Raw genomic sequence first — 15,625 nt, forward strand, 5'->3', positions numbered from 1 at the left:
CTTCAGACTTGGAGCAGCTGATGAGGTCATTTCTTCAGGCACAGATGTAATTAGGCTTATTTCCCTCTGCACTGTGATCCCTCCCTGGTGCTTCAGCTCCTTCAGCTTGGCTTTCTCCCTGGTGCCTCAAAGAACCGAGGTCTTTGGATCTGGTGGTTTTCCCTTCTGGCAGGTTGGAGCCAATGGCTTGGCTGATTATGACTCCAGCTTTTACACTTTTTTTTTTAAACATTTTTATTAAATTTACACATATGACAAAGGCAATCATACATTTATATAAATGAAAAACATAAGAAATTATATCACTTTAGTTGCAAACCATTTACATCACAGACACCATTGAAACAACTGTAGTTGTAAACACTGTACATCACTTATAAACCTTCCAGTCATTGTCAGTTAAGCATTATATAGCTCATTCAAATCCTGCCTCTTAAACCTCATTCCTGCTCTGCATATATTGTTCCCACAATTCATATTTTTTCATATGTAGTCTGCTTCTTCCCTTTTCCAAATATCCCAATTCCAGTTGTTTTATCTTTGTTACTATGTTCACTACTTCCAGTAAAGATGGTCTAGACTTTGATTTCCATTTTCTAGTAATTGCTTTTTTGGCAGCCACCATAATTAGACTCAGCAAGGTCTAGGCAATTCCGATTCTGTAGCATAACTCAAAAAAATCATCTCCCCAGTCAGTCCAATCCACTCACCCATCATCTCTGACAGAGCTGTCCATAGGGAATCCCAAAAATTCGCCAGCTCATCACACCTCCAAAAAACATGTTCCCAGTTACCTCTTTCCTGCCCACCACACCTCCAACATTTGCTATCCACCTGAGGAAAAATTCTTTGGGGTCTATTGGGGTATAAAAATAGCTATGTAAACACTTTCAGGCAAAAATCCTAAATCTAGACTTTGTTGCATATTTGGGAGACTCTGACTTTCACCTTGATCTCTCAAATCCGACCACGTTGGAGCCCAGCAAACCTCTGGGCTGATGCATTGAGGTGGGTGTCTACTGCTCAAGTTTGACAGTTCCTCTTTGGGGTAGTTCCTTCCCTTTGAGGCATCAGCCTTCGATAGCTTGGCTTCAGTCTCAGCTTTTGGGCAGGACATGGTTCCACTGGAGGACAGAGCTTCCTTGGGATCTTTGGACCTAAGGTTTTTCAGCTTTGATTGGACAGTTTTGTCTTTAGCTTTCAATGTCATAGAAAGGCTGTTCTTCTATCAGGAGAAGGGAAAGGTTGAATATGCCCCCTCACATTGGCACCTGTGACCTTTCCTCAGTCTGCTCCTGGATTGCCTACCCTGGTTGGCTCCCAGTCTGTCTCTACTCACCAAGGTGCCTGCCTCTTTCTTTCTTTCTATTCTCAGGTAATAGATGGAGCAAGAGGAGGCACCTGGACTCACCTGAGGAGTCCCTCATGGAGGATATGGACCTTCAGGAAGGAGAAGCATCCCCCAAATCCCCTGGGTGAAGATGCCATATTTGGCAATCTGTTGGAGCTATTTAGCCAGTTTGGGGGTGAACTGCTGTAGCCCCTTCTCTGGAGGAGTCATATTTCTGGAGGCCTTTGAGGTGGGCCCATACACAATGTGGGTGGTTCCTCTTCCAGATGCACTAATCAAACTGTTGTCTCAGAGGATGTGGAGGGAGCCAATACAGTGGAACCAATTCCCAAGAAGCCAGATAAGATACTTGCCTCTCCTAAAGACCTGGTACACTGGAGTAAGGGACCCACTGTAGATGCTACTGTGGTGGAGGCAGCCACCAAGAAAGACATTTCAGAAGAGAGTTCCTTGGTCCATCCCCCAAATAGGGGATCTCAGGTGTTGGACCATTTAGGGAAATGCTGTTATGTCTCAGCTATGTTCGTGCTGAAGGCACTTAGTTATTTATCCCAACTTGACCAGGCTTCAAAGGGACATAGTATTGGAAGTGTCTAAGATTAAGACTCAGCAGGATTTGCAGTTGCATAAGTCTCTGGAGGCTCGGTTGTCTACCTTGCAATCGATATCTAACATCTCCATGAATAAGCTATCCAGTGCAGCTGATAAAATATCCTGTGTCACTGGTACTGGAATTACTATGCGGCACCATGCATGGATGAGATTGTGTAACTTTGCAGACCGTTTTAAGGTGTCTTTTTTAACACCCCCATTTGACAGCTCCACACTGTTCAGGCTAAAAGTTAAAGACACTTTGACCAAGAGTGAGCAAGATGGAAAGATGCCTGCCATTCCCATACATTTTGCAACCCCTCAGCAGTCCTTCTGCCAGAATCAAAAGGGGGAAATATCTTTTCTTCAGGAAGTCACAGCAGACTGGATACTCCTCCTGAGGGTTCCCCACTGAGGAAGAGGAGATAATCACGAGTATGCCACTCACAATGCATGGGCGGATTTCAGAATCATGGATTCCATGGGGCTTTCTCTGGGAGGCCCTTTCAGAGATTCAGAAGGGTTGCCTGACTTTCCTGGTCTGGATGTGTCCAGGAGTTGTTTGTCTTTACACTCAAAGGCTTGGGAGGCCATTACTTTGGATGCATGGCTGTTAAGGGTCAAATTAGAAGTTATTCATTTCCATTTTTAGAGCTTCCAGATTTGAATCCCTCTCATCTCCCAGACATTCCACTCCATCAGCAACAAGCAGCAGCTGTTGAGATTCATAAGCCGCTGACAAATCAGGTCATCCAAGAGATATAATGAGATCTGGGGTCTACTCAAGACTTTTTTGGTCCCAAAGAAGAACAAGGACCTCAGGCCAATCTTGGATTTGAGCAAGCTCAATCCCCTTGTAAAACAGACCAAGTTCTGGATGGTCAAGATGCAGTATATTTTACTTTTGCTCAGGAAGGATGAGTGGATGTGCTTAATTGACCTCAAGGACACCTATAATCATATAAAGATAAAAAGGCATTCCAGAAGGTTTCTGTGCTTCTGGCTGGGAAGTAATCAGTACCAGTTCAGAGCACTGCACTTGGTCTCACCATCCCTGGGTACTCACCAAATGAATGGCAGTCATAGCATGTTAGCTCCAGCTACAGGGAGTTTCAGGTCATTCCTTACCTGCATGATTGGTTTCTAACTTCTCCAATGAGAGCATCCTTAATCAGGGCTATGGACATCTAACTCCAGTTGAATAGTTCCTTGAGGATCATAGTTGATTACCAGAAGTCAGGTCTTCAACCATTTCAGACACTAGAATTCATAGGTTGCCACTTGGACACTCTTACTCATATTGCAAAGCTTCCAGCATTCAGATTTTCAAGTTTCTGGTCTCAGGCATTATCTTTGCTTTGTTACAGAAAGCCTCCATCCTCTCTTCTGAAACTGTTGAGGCACATAGCAGCTTCCATTGGTCTTATCCCTCTAGTCAGGTATCTCATGAGGGTTCTACAATGGACGTTGACAGTACAGTGGTCTTATGTAACACATCTCATGGACTTTCCCATAATTTTCCTGAATATATGTCAAGATCATGTTAGGTGCTGGCTGAAATCTCCCTCACTATCCAACAGGAGAGAGTTTGCTCCCCTGCTGGGCACAGTCATGATGGGTGCCTCCCTTCTGGGATGTGAGAGGACCATTTGGAAGAAGGACAGTACAAAGGACCTGGGCTTTTTCCAATGCCAGTCTTAACATGAGTGTCTTGGAGATGAGGGCAGTCCTCCTGACATTGCAGGCATTTCAGGATGTTCTCCCCAAGGATGTGATTTTATTTCAGACAGACAATATGTCTGTCATTTGGGATCTAATCAAACGAGGGAAACATGATCTTACCTTCTTTTGTCGGAAGGCCATGAGGGTCTGACAGTGGGTTATTTCATCTCAGCTGTTTCTGATTGCACCTCATATCCTGGGAAGGGCCAACATTTTGGCAGACAGTCTAAGCAGAAATATCCTTCTTCTTCATGAGTAGTCTCTGAATTCAAGAGTTGCTGCTTGGATCTTTCGGCTCTGGGGCGCTCTGTGTTGTGACCTGTTTGCATCCCTGTTCAACACAAAGTGTGACAGCTATTACACCTTAGTCCCTTCACAGGGGCAGTCACATACAGACGCTCTTCTGTATGCTTGGCCACTCGGTCACATATACGCTTATCCTCTGATAACTTTGATCATAAGTTTCATCAGAAGGCTGCCCACTGAAGAGCGACTAATCGTCCTGGCCCTCTTTTGGCCTCATCAGGTGTGGTTCACCTTTCTTTGGCCTCTTCTGAAGTACCCTTCTTGGGTGCTGGATCCCCTTTCGGATCTCATCTCCCATCCTGATGGTCTGCATCTGACCAGTTTCCAGATTCTAACCACATGGCTCCTCCATTTCCCCTGATGGCCAGGAATCCCCAAGCTTTCCAGCAGTGTGGTGCATATCTTGTCCTGCTCCTAGGAGATGTCTACCGGGAAGATGTAAGCTAGCAAGTGGAAGCATTTTGCTATTTAGGCTGACTCTTGGGATTTTTATCCCTTTTTGGCCCCTTTGGAGGGAGTGCTAGATTTTCTTGAAAGTTTGTTTAATGCTAGTTCCAGTTATTCTACAATTAAAGTGTAATTAGTAGCTATTTACAACTTTCACATACAACTTTTACATAGGTAGGACTAATGTGCATTTGGCTTCTCAAAAAATTTCAAAGGCCTTCCTTAGGGGTATTTTTCTGCTACATTCTCTGCTTTGGGATCCTGTTCTACTGTGGGATTTGAATTTCATGTCATAGGTACTGCAGGGTTGCCCGTTTTAACTCACTGTTACTGTTGATTTGAAACTTTTGTCTTGGAAAACTTTGTTTTTGGTGGCTGTCACTTCTGCCAGATATGTATCTGATTTGTAGGCCCTCTGTTCTGCCCTGCCATATTTAGTTTTCCATAAGGATAAGGTGTCTCTTCACACAAATCCTTCCTTTTTCCCCAAGGTGGCTACTGAGAAAAACTTGAATCAAGTCATTCACTTTCTTGTATTTTTCTCTGATTTCTCCAACAAAGGTGAATATTTGTTGCATTACCTTGAGGTACATAGACAACTGAGATTTATCTTAATAGGATGAAAATTTTGAGAAAGTCTAAACAATTGTTTCTCCTTTTTCCAAGTCTTGATTGGGTCAACTTGTTTCTAAGGTTATACTGTCCAAGAGTTTGTCAGATTGCTTTGTTTTTGTGTACATTTTGAAGGTAAAATCCATGTATCACAAACAAAATGGTAATTCTACCAGAGCTATGACTACTTCCACCGCATTTTTCTCTAGAGTCTTGTTGGACAAGTTGTGTGTTGCTGCTACTTGGGTAAACCCCCATGACTTTATGTCCCACTGTAAGATGGAAATTCTGTCAAGATCCAGGGCTTCCTATGTTTCCACTGTATTGAGGGATATTCTTCAGTAGAACCTCCCAAGGTATTGCATGGCAGGAGACTGTGTTCCACAGGTTGAATCAAGATGGAAAAAGCATTGGATACAAAAGTTATGTAGTCACTATAACACTGGATCTGTGTTGTCTTTTCCTGTCTGGTTCAACCTTCCAACCATCCTGCCCCCCTGCCTCTCTGTATGGCAAGGTCCTTATAATATGATGACCAAATTGGGGAGGTTGTTTTACCTTGTTTGTGGATACCTTATTGTCATTTCTTTTAGGTTGGAGTTTTGTCTGCTTAGGCAGTGAGGGGAAAACGTGATCTGAGGTTCTGTAGCTGAGTGAGGCATTATGAGTAGAGGAGGAGGAGCTCAGCCAGTTTAAAGCCTTGGAGATTTAGCTTGTTTCTGATCCAAGTTGGGTCCAATAACCCACAAGTGCCTTACCTCTGAAGCCAAGGTTACACTCTCTCTTACCTACCTTCTACCCAGTCTAATGTACAACTCTCAAATTCTCACAAATCTTAACTCAACACTCCTGACCAAACTCAAATCTACCTACAACAAGGTAGCTAGATTTGCTGCCCAACAAACCTAGAAATTCCATCACAGTGTCTCTCTAAAACACCTAAACTGGTTTGAATTACCCCACCAGCTTCTTCTCTCTCAGCTCCAGATCATCCATTCTATCTTATACCAGCCTTGCTACTACCCAGCACTATCCCCTCTCATCTCCCACTATTTTCCCTCCAGACCTCTCCGAAGCTCTAACCAAGACCTATTACAAATCTACAAACCCAAGTCTAAATTTGGAACTAACGTACAGCTATCGGTCTATATTAGAATCTCAAAGGTTTAATGCTTCGAATCACTAAAGATCGAACTTTAGTGATCAAAACATTAAACCATCGAAATCCTATTACACCCTGCATGAAAAAATAAACACACCCCCCGTTACTTAAACATACCAATTCCGAGATCGCACTTTAATGGAGTATGGTGCGGAAAGGGAAGATTTCCCTTTTCTACACTGTAGTGCAATCTAGGAGTTGGTATATTTCAGTAGTGGGGGGTGTAGGGGTGCAGGGGGGATTGCCCCCTGCTTAAACCTGTTAGGGTAAGTATTTTGTTTAAATTTTTTTTTTATTTTCGAAGTTACAGAACTTTGATAATATCGTGTTGACCATGTTGTATTCGATGTTCCGTAACTTCGAGATTACAATATAGACCCACAGCTATCACCCCACTATTGCCTGGAATAGGCCCCCACTAGAAATCAAGACCCTTACACATCCTAAACAATTTAAGACAGCCACCAAAGAGCACTTTAAAAGTTACTGGTCCTGCCACTGCACTCTCTCTCCTTAAACATCCCCTACTTTCCATACCTTTAATATACTTTCTGCCCTTAACTCACTTTTCTCACTGGCTCTCTCTAATCTTCCTTGACTACTCTTTCTACTGTCTTCTAAAACCTATTAAGCTAATCGCCTCAGAGAAACATTCTATAGTAATTGTCTTGCCTTCATGCAACTACATTATGATAAAACTGGGTTTTGGTAACCACTTACCCCAAAAACTATATTCATCTTGATGACAAATTTCTTTCTATACATCTTGAAAGAGCTTTGCTACACTCCTGATTATTGACACTGTATAACATTGTATTGCTACTTAATGCCTTGTAATAATCCTGTAACATTGCTGTTTAACGCTATTTTATAATGAAAATTGTATAGTATGTTGGAGCTTTTCTTCCCGGGTCTCCGTTGAAAAAGGGCTTGTCAGCTCAGTCGGGCAAACCCAGTCAACAAATGTAAAATAAATAATAATAAATAAAGTTGAAACAGACAAAGAAAGACAACGTGAATCTAGCATTATGGTGAGTCCATAACTTTTGTTTTTATAACTGCTAGATTACTGTCTTCTTACTTCCCCTTAAGCTAGGGCTATATGACAGGTTACTCGATGTCCAACTGAGGAGAGGCGTGACTCTTTCTGAGTACACTTCTACTGATGTTGACAGTTCCTCCATCCACCTTCAGTTGTGGGACTTCCCCTATTATACTAGCACGTGTATACTTGTATATTGTTTTGGTGTGCAGATGTTAAACTTTCATTGTTATCTTTTTATTTGCAGGAGATGTGCATACTTGATGGTTGGGGAAGACCTCTGTGTGGATCTGGAGGCACATCTCTCAACTTCCTAGTCCAAGAAATCTGGACAAAGCCTAACATAAAGGAAGTACAAAAGCCCAAAAATAGGGACAAAATTTTAAATATTGCTCTTACAAACTTTGAAAGTTACTAGAATAGCAGGGCATGTATTAAAATGCATTTTCTAAAGAATATGATGTCTGAAACTCAAATGTATGACATTATTTACTAATATTCTTCCTTAGATCATCAAAGTGATTTGCCAGACAACCAAACATTTTATGAGGAACAGACCAAAATTATAAGGCAAAAAATCTGGGCATTCTGTGAAAATCTGGACAGTTGAGAGGTATGTCTGGAGGCAGGCATGATCTTAAAGTGTGCACATGGCATCTCTGCATGCATAAGCACTGGGTGTGCATTTACCTCTGCAGTGCAGGAATGTCAGTACAAAAATGCATTCTTATTGACTAGGTGGAAGAATCAGTTACTGTCCCCCAAAGAGTATTTCCTAAATGTAGGAAATCAGTTAATGACCCCAACAAGTCAGTTGCTATGGCAGTAATGTGGTGAGATCCTGATGTCTTATACTTAACTATTTGAAATGATATGCTCTACGAATGCCAGATATAATTCCACAAAAAGTAAGGTATTTGCTTTGGGTGCTTAAGATTAGAGATTTCTGAAAACATTCTCACTCATCTGGTAAGACTTTGTCTCACCCTTCCCATTATCCGTTTAATACAAGTAAATTGTTTCATGCTGCTTGACAGTTTCAAACTGTAATGTTCTGCAGCCTTCCTCAGCATTACCCTCCAAACTACATATTTTCAGTGTTGATATATACAGTGCCACCTAATCATGGTTATATTTACAATGTAGGAGCACATTGATTGAGAGCTATTCAGAATTGTCTTTTGTTGATCTAAGTGCCATTTGTTATGTTTTTCCTAAGAGAAGGCCAACCAGTAATGTGTTATAAATTAAACTTGCATATTCTACATCCTATACACATGATGTGAAAGGAAATACTCATGCCATGAAGTTGATGAGCAGCGCAGAAGTTAGTAAATGTTCTTTATCAACACTAGGAGCTGCAAATTGCTTTGTGGATTCTCTATATGATGGCTAAGCTTGGATTGTAATGTCTCTAGGTAAGGAATGAATTACTCTTCATAGAATTTTTATTGTAGTTTGTTTATTAATGCATTTTCAAACTTTTTCTTATAGAAAAAAATATGCATTTATGTTAAGAGCTGTGAAGATCACAAAAACTAAATGGACAAAGTTATCTTTGTGTACTGTGAGAACTGACAGGAATGTAGAATGCTGGAATGACCCGGAAATAACTGGAAAAAGCTGGAATGAGGATGGAATGAATGTCTCTATCTGTAATTACCCAAAGTTGTGCTTGACGGGTGCCAGTCTCTCCTTTATGGGCCAAATCCTCTTATACCTTTTAGAATACAGTCTGCATACACTATAGTTTGGTTAATAATGCTTTATTATGTATAGTGGAGGTAAATGTCAACAATATCTGAATCAAATCTTAATGTCTGTACTCATTATACTGTCCATATATTCTGTACTCAGAAATACACTGTCTTCAATAACAGTGCTGGTAATTATATCCGTAGTTTCTGCACTCATATTCTGATCCTCCTGAATAATTTCATTAATATTCTGGAATGCTGGATACTTGTCCTGATTTCTGCACTTATACTTGTGTCTGTACTGCATTGACTTTCTGCATGTCCATACAAACAAACTAACTTAATTAACTGTGTCTGAAGTATCTCCTAACAATATCAAAACCCTGTAAATGTTTACATGCCTTTTTCCCAAGCTTTCTAACATACAAACAAAATGTGTTTGTACTCAAATGTACTGCACATTGTACACATTGTATGCACACTATGAAAGCCTGATTTAATATAGCTGCATTTCTAGATTTATGCAAAGAGAATACTGTATATTGTCTAACAAAATACATTTAAATGAAACTTGATCTTACATGTACTTTTATTTTTCCCTGAAGCACTTGGTGATCTCTTCCTTATATATTTTTTTTGTTGTTGTTTGTTTCATTAAAATAATATCGTGAAATATATTTGTGCTCATTTTTGGACACATTTGCTCAGAATTGAAAATCTAACTTTAAAATGACTTTAACAGCACTTATTTGTAAGCCTGAAAGATAAATGAAGTAATATATGACTGAAAGCAAACTTGTAAGAACTACAAACTACAGAGACTCAGAATCATGAAATAAAACCTTGCATATACAGAAAAGCAACTATAAAACTTGAACATAACACACTGAGAGAAACGAAACAATATTTTATACTGGACTAAATGTTTCCTTTTATATAGGGTTTTATAACCTTAGAGCTGTATTTCAGGAGGTGAGGGTATGGGAGTATCGTAAATAGGATATATACTTTTAAATAATAACGATCTATCCGTAAGAAGCTGTATGTCATGTAGTACAGTTCCTTCTTGAAGTTTTGTTGTGATTAAAGGTTCATAGGTGTTTACTAGCCTAATGACCACAAGGGCCTTTTTAAGCCTAGCCATGCATCCCAAATCTCTGACAAGTTCTGATTCCCTTGATAAGTCTAAGCATGGGCCTGGGAGATGAACCATTTACAGGTTACCTGTGTCCAATAGAGACATAGGCGCCAAACCAGGGATGAATTTCCGCTTTCCCATCCAATTGTCCAAGTTGCACTTGAATTGGGTTATGGAGGAACTCTGCTTCACATGGATGGACAGCCTGTTCCATAGATGACATGGTCTCTGGGATACATACCTATCTCTCCAGCAGGTCCTAGTTATATTACAGGCAAGGTTGCAGGAGGCCAATTAAAGTGGGGTCTGACAATGTCCTGTATGCCAGGCATAGATCTCCCCTCAAAAGCATGTAGGAGACAGAATACAGGGATAGGGCCTTGAGGTGGTCTGCACAGGACATTTTACTTATGCCCTGTATTCTTTTAGTGAAGAACCTCTGTGGACGTTCCAGTTGTTGGATATGTCTAGTTAGGTACATACCGAAGGGGGCATTGTACTCAGTGATAGGTCTGATGAATGCCAAATACAGTGGAACAATGACTTCCTTACACTTAGATGCCATACATTTGTTTATAAGTTGCGCATCATAGAATGATTTCCTCACCACTGTAGATACATGATGGTCAAAGGCTAGGTTACTATCTATGTGTGTCCCTAAGTCCCCAACTACTGGGTCAACTCTAAGGGGTATGTTGTCAATATGATTACCATAGATGGATGACTTCCCAAAGGGTACTATTATACATTTCTTGGCATTTAGTTTTAGTCCATGGTTCTGACACCAGTTGTTTGTCTATGTCAGCCCCTCATGGAGAACATTTGTGTCAGTGTGAGATTCAATAACAGCTCCTAATTTGCAGTCATCTGAAAATTTAGTCAGCCAGAGACCACTGACATTGGCCTTGACATCTGAGAAGTAAATGCCAAAAAGCAGCAGTCCAAGGACTGATCCCTGAGGGACTCCACTTGTGACTGGCCTCTTTGTAGAGGTAGACTACCCAATTATAATTTCCTGGGTCTTGTATGTGAGCAGTTGGCTATCCACCAGGTGACATATGGGTTTGTACCTAACCTCTTGAGTTTGTCAACAATGCCCTAGTGGAGTATTGTGTCAAATGCCTTGGCCAAGTCAAGGTAGGCAGTGTGAATGATTTTGCCCTCATCCATTGCTTTGGTGATCTTCTGAAAGAAGTCCACCAGGTTGAATATGCATAATCTGCCCTTGACGAAAACAAATTGTATTGAGTCCAGTGTCTGGAGATTTACTATGACTCTGTTGATCATCTCCCTGATAATTCTTTCCATGGCTTTACATATAAGACTAGTGAGACTTATGGATCTGTAGTTTCCAGGGTCTGTAGATGGCCCACCTTTGTGCAGAGGGATGGCTGTTGCCTTTCTCCATTCATGAGGCACAAAACCTATTTGGAGGCTACAGTTAAATAGTAATTCCAGATGCTCTGATAGGTCATGTTTCATGCTATTTAGAAGACATTCTGGGATATTGTCTGTACCCATTGATGCAGTGTTCTTGGTCTTAGAAAGAACATTAAGGACCTGTTCTCTAGTGATAGTAGGAGGACTTATATTTGATGATATTTCCTGAGGGAAGGTTGAGGGAGAGAGAGGGGTAAAGCTGGAGCTGAATTTATCAGCCAGCAGGTTTGCTATATCTTCTGACTCAGTATAGGTGGCTCCATTTACAATGAGTTCTGCACACAACTGTGTATTGCCTTTGAGGTTGTGGGCATAGCTAAAGAATGCTTTGTGGTTGTCCTTGGTCTAGGAGGCCAAACTTACCTTAAATTTGGCTTTGGTAGACTTTATTTGTCCTCTAGAATTATTTGTTTAGTTTGATGAGAGTGCTTTTATCCTGTTGGATGCTGCACCTCCTAAGTTTTTGCCATGATTTTCTTCCTCCTGTTATACAGTCTATTGATCATGTGATTCCACCTGGGTGGCTTGTTTTTTTAGTTAGTTCTGTGCTTCTTCCTGTTGGGTATAGCTGCCTCAATGCAGATATTAACATGCTTGTACAGGGATTCTTTGAACAGGTCTTCATAGGCAGCAGTGTTATCAGGAATTATGAAGGCTTGAAATTTTGCCAGGTTCTCACTTAAAAGCAGGAGGTCAGCCTTGGAAGAGTTCCTGAATATTCCAGATTTAGTTGGTGGTCCAGGTTTTATTTTTACTTCAAAGGGGACCATTTTGTAGTCTGACCTTACTAGGAAAGGCATTACAGTAGGGGGTGTGCAGCAGTCTCCCATATTAATGAGAACAGATCCAGTATGGTTGCACTACTTGGTATATATATATATATATATATATATATATATATATATATATATATATATATATTTTTTTTTTTTTTAACAAACGGATCCACTGGGGATTGAACCCAGGACCTTCTGCATGTAAAGCAGACATGATAACCACTACACTACAAAATCTACTATTGACTATCTGGTCCAGGGAGTTTGTTTTTACAAAATCCAGGAATGTCTGTGCATGTACATTCGGTGTCGTATAAGATTCCCAATTAATAGTGGGGTAATTAAAGGCAACCATGAATATGGTATTGCGTTGGATGGTTAGTGTTTCTAATAAGTTTAACTACATGGTATTTGTTTCCTGGGTCATAGAGGGGGTCCTATAGTTTGCAAGGAAGTGGTACTGGATTTTGCCTATGGTGATTTGAACATGGAGCAGCTCAAGCGCATTGTCCTGTTTGACCAGCCTTGAAGTATATTTATTTTTGATGTAAATAGAGACACCTCCACCTTTAGTCCCTGCTTGTGAAGTAGCTGGCCTAAATGTGTGGAAAGCATTATAACCTTACACTGTTGGTGTGCTCGCCGTGGCTTTAAACCATGTATCAGTGACCACACAGATGTCAGGATTCTCTAGGGTAAAGAGAGCTTCTAGGGAGTGGAGTTTTTTGTTTAGACTCCTAGCACTGAGCAATAATACCTTTAGATTTTCTTGGTTTTCATTTGCTATGTTGGAAGTACTTTCAGTTTGGCATTGCCTAAAAAAGGCAAGACAATGTTTTAGCTAATATTTGAAAGTCTAGATGGGGAGAGGTGCAGACCATCCCTGGCAAAGCAGCATGATCTGTTGACCATCTCCTTCCATGCTGACAAATATTGCACCCCTTTAGAATGACACCAGAAACTAAGCCAATTATTAAAGTCAATCATCTTTTGTTCGTATTGTGACATCATCTTGGAGAAAGTAAAATGCTGCTCAGTGCTAGGCTCATACTAGCCTGAGACACATATTCCGACAGCTCCATGATGTTTTTCTTCATATAGTCTGGGGAGTTTCATCTCAGGTCATTTACTCCCACATGGACTATGACTGGGTCATACTGGTAATTGTGGTCCAATGACCTGAGTACATGCATAATGTGGCGGATCCTAGCCCCTGATAAGCAGCTGACCATAACTTTCTCCTTACTCAGCCTGGTGAGATTAAGGATCTTAGGGAGATTAGTCACATTTGTAGTGTGTCTGTTTCTGTGTTTACCCACAATTTAGACATTACATTGTGTCTTTGTGGAGAACCTATAAGTATTTGCAGAACTGTGCCTTTGTGGAGAACCTATAAGTATTTGCAGAACTGGAGACATGTATCTGCAACAGTGAGGAAATATACTTGCTTTCAAGAGTTCATGTTTGGAAACAGAAAAATATAAACTGCATTCAGAAAATGCTTCAGATGCAGATATCAAAATCTTCTCACTAAAGAAACAACTGGGGAAAATGGTAAGTAAGCTTTGGATGTAGACATTGAATTTGTTCCTCATTTTGAGTGGATTAGTATAAAAGCCTAAAAAAGCACAGTGTGGGACCTGGTTCAATGGCATTGAGAGGTGCAGCCCTTACTATAGCTTGGACAGCCTGTGTTTGTTTATCAGCAAGGTGTTTGAGGGATCAGAAAGAAAAAAGATGAGCTTATGCAGCTGACACCTACTCGCTAATTATCATAGGTTGAGAAGCTGCTAGTCTGCATCATGGATGCAGTCTAGTGGTTGCTTGGTGTATCCCACACCTGTAATGGTGGGATTGGATATTGCTGTAAATACAGAGTTGTCCTCTGTAAAGGCAGAGAAAGGAGAAAGTTTGTACTAAGAGCCATGCAGCAATTATGAGTCCTCAAGCCACTTGTAGGAAGGCTGAGTAAGCCGGTGTTCTCCCATTAGCAGTATTCTTTACTAAAGGGATTCCCTGCCTAGGGTAGCTCAACGTCTGGACAGCATACAAAAGCCTTAGGATTTAAGGATGTTGTGCATCACATGTACAGTGCCTACTAACAGTGTAGGACATAAAGATCATGTACAGATGTACATACCTCAGAATTTCCTTTCCACCAGTCTGACTGCCATCTTTGATCATCGGTGTGAATGGTCTGTCATTTGTGCTGGTTACCAAGCCGTTTTCAGATAAATGCCCTGTTAGGATTTTCTTATTATCTTATTTTCTTTTGGTTTGCAAGATTACATATCATCCAGAAAGGGAAAGTGCCAGTGTGGGAGACAGATTCCCCATAAGGGCCATCACAAGCAGTGCCTTTTTTGTTTGGGTGCATGTCACAACCGTACTACATGCTTGATTTGTCAAGCGCTTCTCTCTAAGACCTTTTGTGGTCATCTCTCCTCCTTGTCTATCTACTGGGAAAACCACCATCTTAAGGTGTGATGGCAGAACTGTCCTGCCCTGAAGGTCATCAATCTGCCAAGAGGAAGACCAAAAAAGTTAGGTCAGATTCGGCTGCTGTACTGCCTCCCCCAGACATCTCTGTCAAGGCTGGTGAAAGACTGGAGTATCATCTGGTTATCCCATCAGATTCCTCTGCTGCAACTGCATCAGAGGCTGACAGGGATCCAGCTTCTTGCAAATCCTTGGAGGCTCTGCAGATGTCTGTTGCACATGTTAAGAGGGAACCTTGGCTGATTATATCAAAGGGAACGATGAGCATTGCGCAGGTTCTTCATCGGGAGAAGGTTCCCACTACTTTGAGTTTTGGCAAGGGTCTGAAACTAATAAGTTCTTTAGGGCTGATGTCCCTCAAAAGAAAAAACAGAAAACTAAACACATTTACCCTGCTCCCAAGGATTCCAGCATGAATGTTGGGATGTTACACAGAGGTAGTTTAATGAACTCATGGCTTTCAAGCCTCTCCCGGGAGTTTCTGTTCCTGCCCCTCACCGGTCTTCTACTCTACTTAAGAGGCCTAGGGAGCAGGACTCTTCTGATGAGGACTTGGACTCTAGGGAAGAGTCCTTGGCTCACTCCTGTCAGTTTCCTTCTCCATTGGACTAGATTCTAAGGAGGAGGATTCCATTAACCCAGATTCTCCCTTTGAGGAACTTCCTTTTGGGGATACTGTCTCTCTTATGATGGAATTTTTACATGGAACTATACTCAGGTTTTTGACATCCAGAAGAGGTATTATGAACTCCTCCAGATGGAGTCCCCCAAGCTCTCTGCTGTCCCTCTGGTCCTTGCTACCCCATTAGACACTTTTTCAGCAAATTCTCAGGCTCCCAATT

The 15,625-nt window shown here is 41.2% G+C and overlaps 1 non-coding gene across 1 annotated transcript; it reads right to left on the minus strand.

Moving 5' to 3' along the window:
* Positions 1-12,448: 12,448 nt before the first annotated feature.
* TRNAV-UAC lies at positions 12,449-12,522 on the minus strand. The gene has a single exon. It is a non-coding gene; the product is annotated as a tRNA-Val (tRNA).
* Positions 12,523-15,625: the final 3,103 nt, after the last annotated feature.

Source organism: Protopterus annectens, chromosome 11.part0 (assembly GCF_019279795.1).
Source record: "Protopterus annectens isolate FY-2018-M chromosome 11.part0, PAN1.0, whole genome shotgun sequence".
Lineage (NCBI taxonomy): Eukaryota > Metazoa > Chordata > Ceratodontiformes > Protopteridae > Protopterus > Protopterus annectens.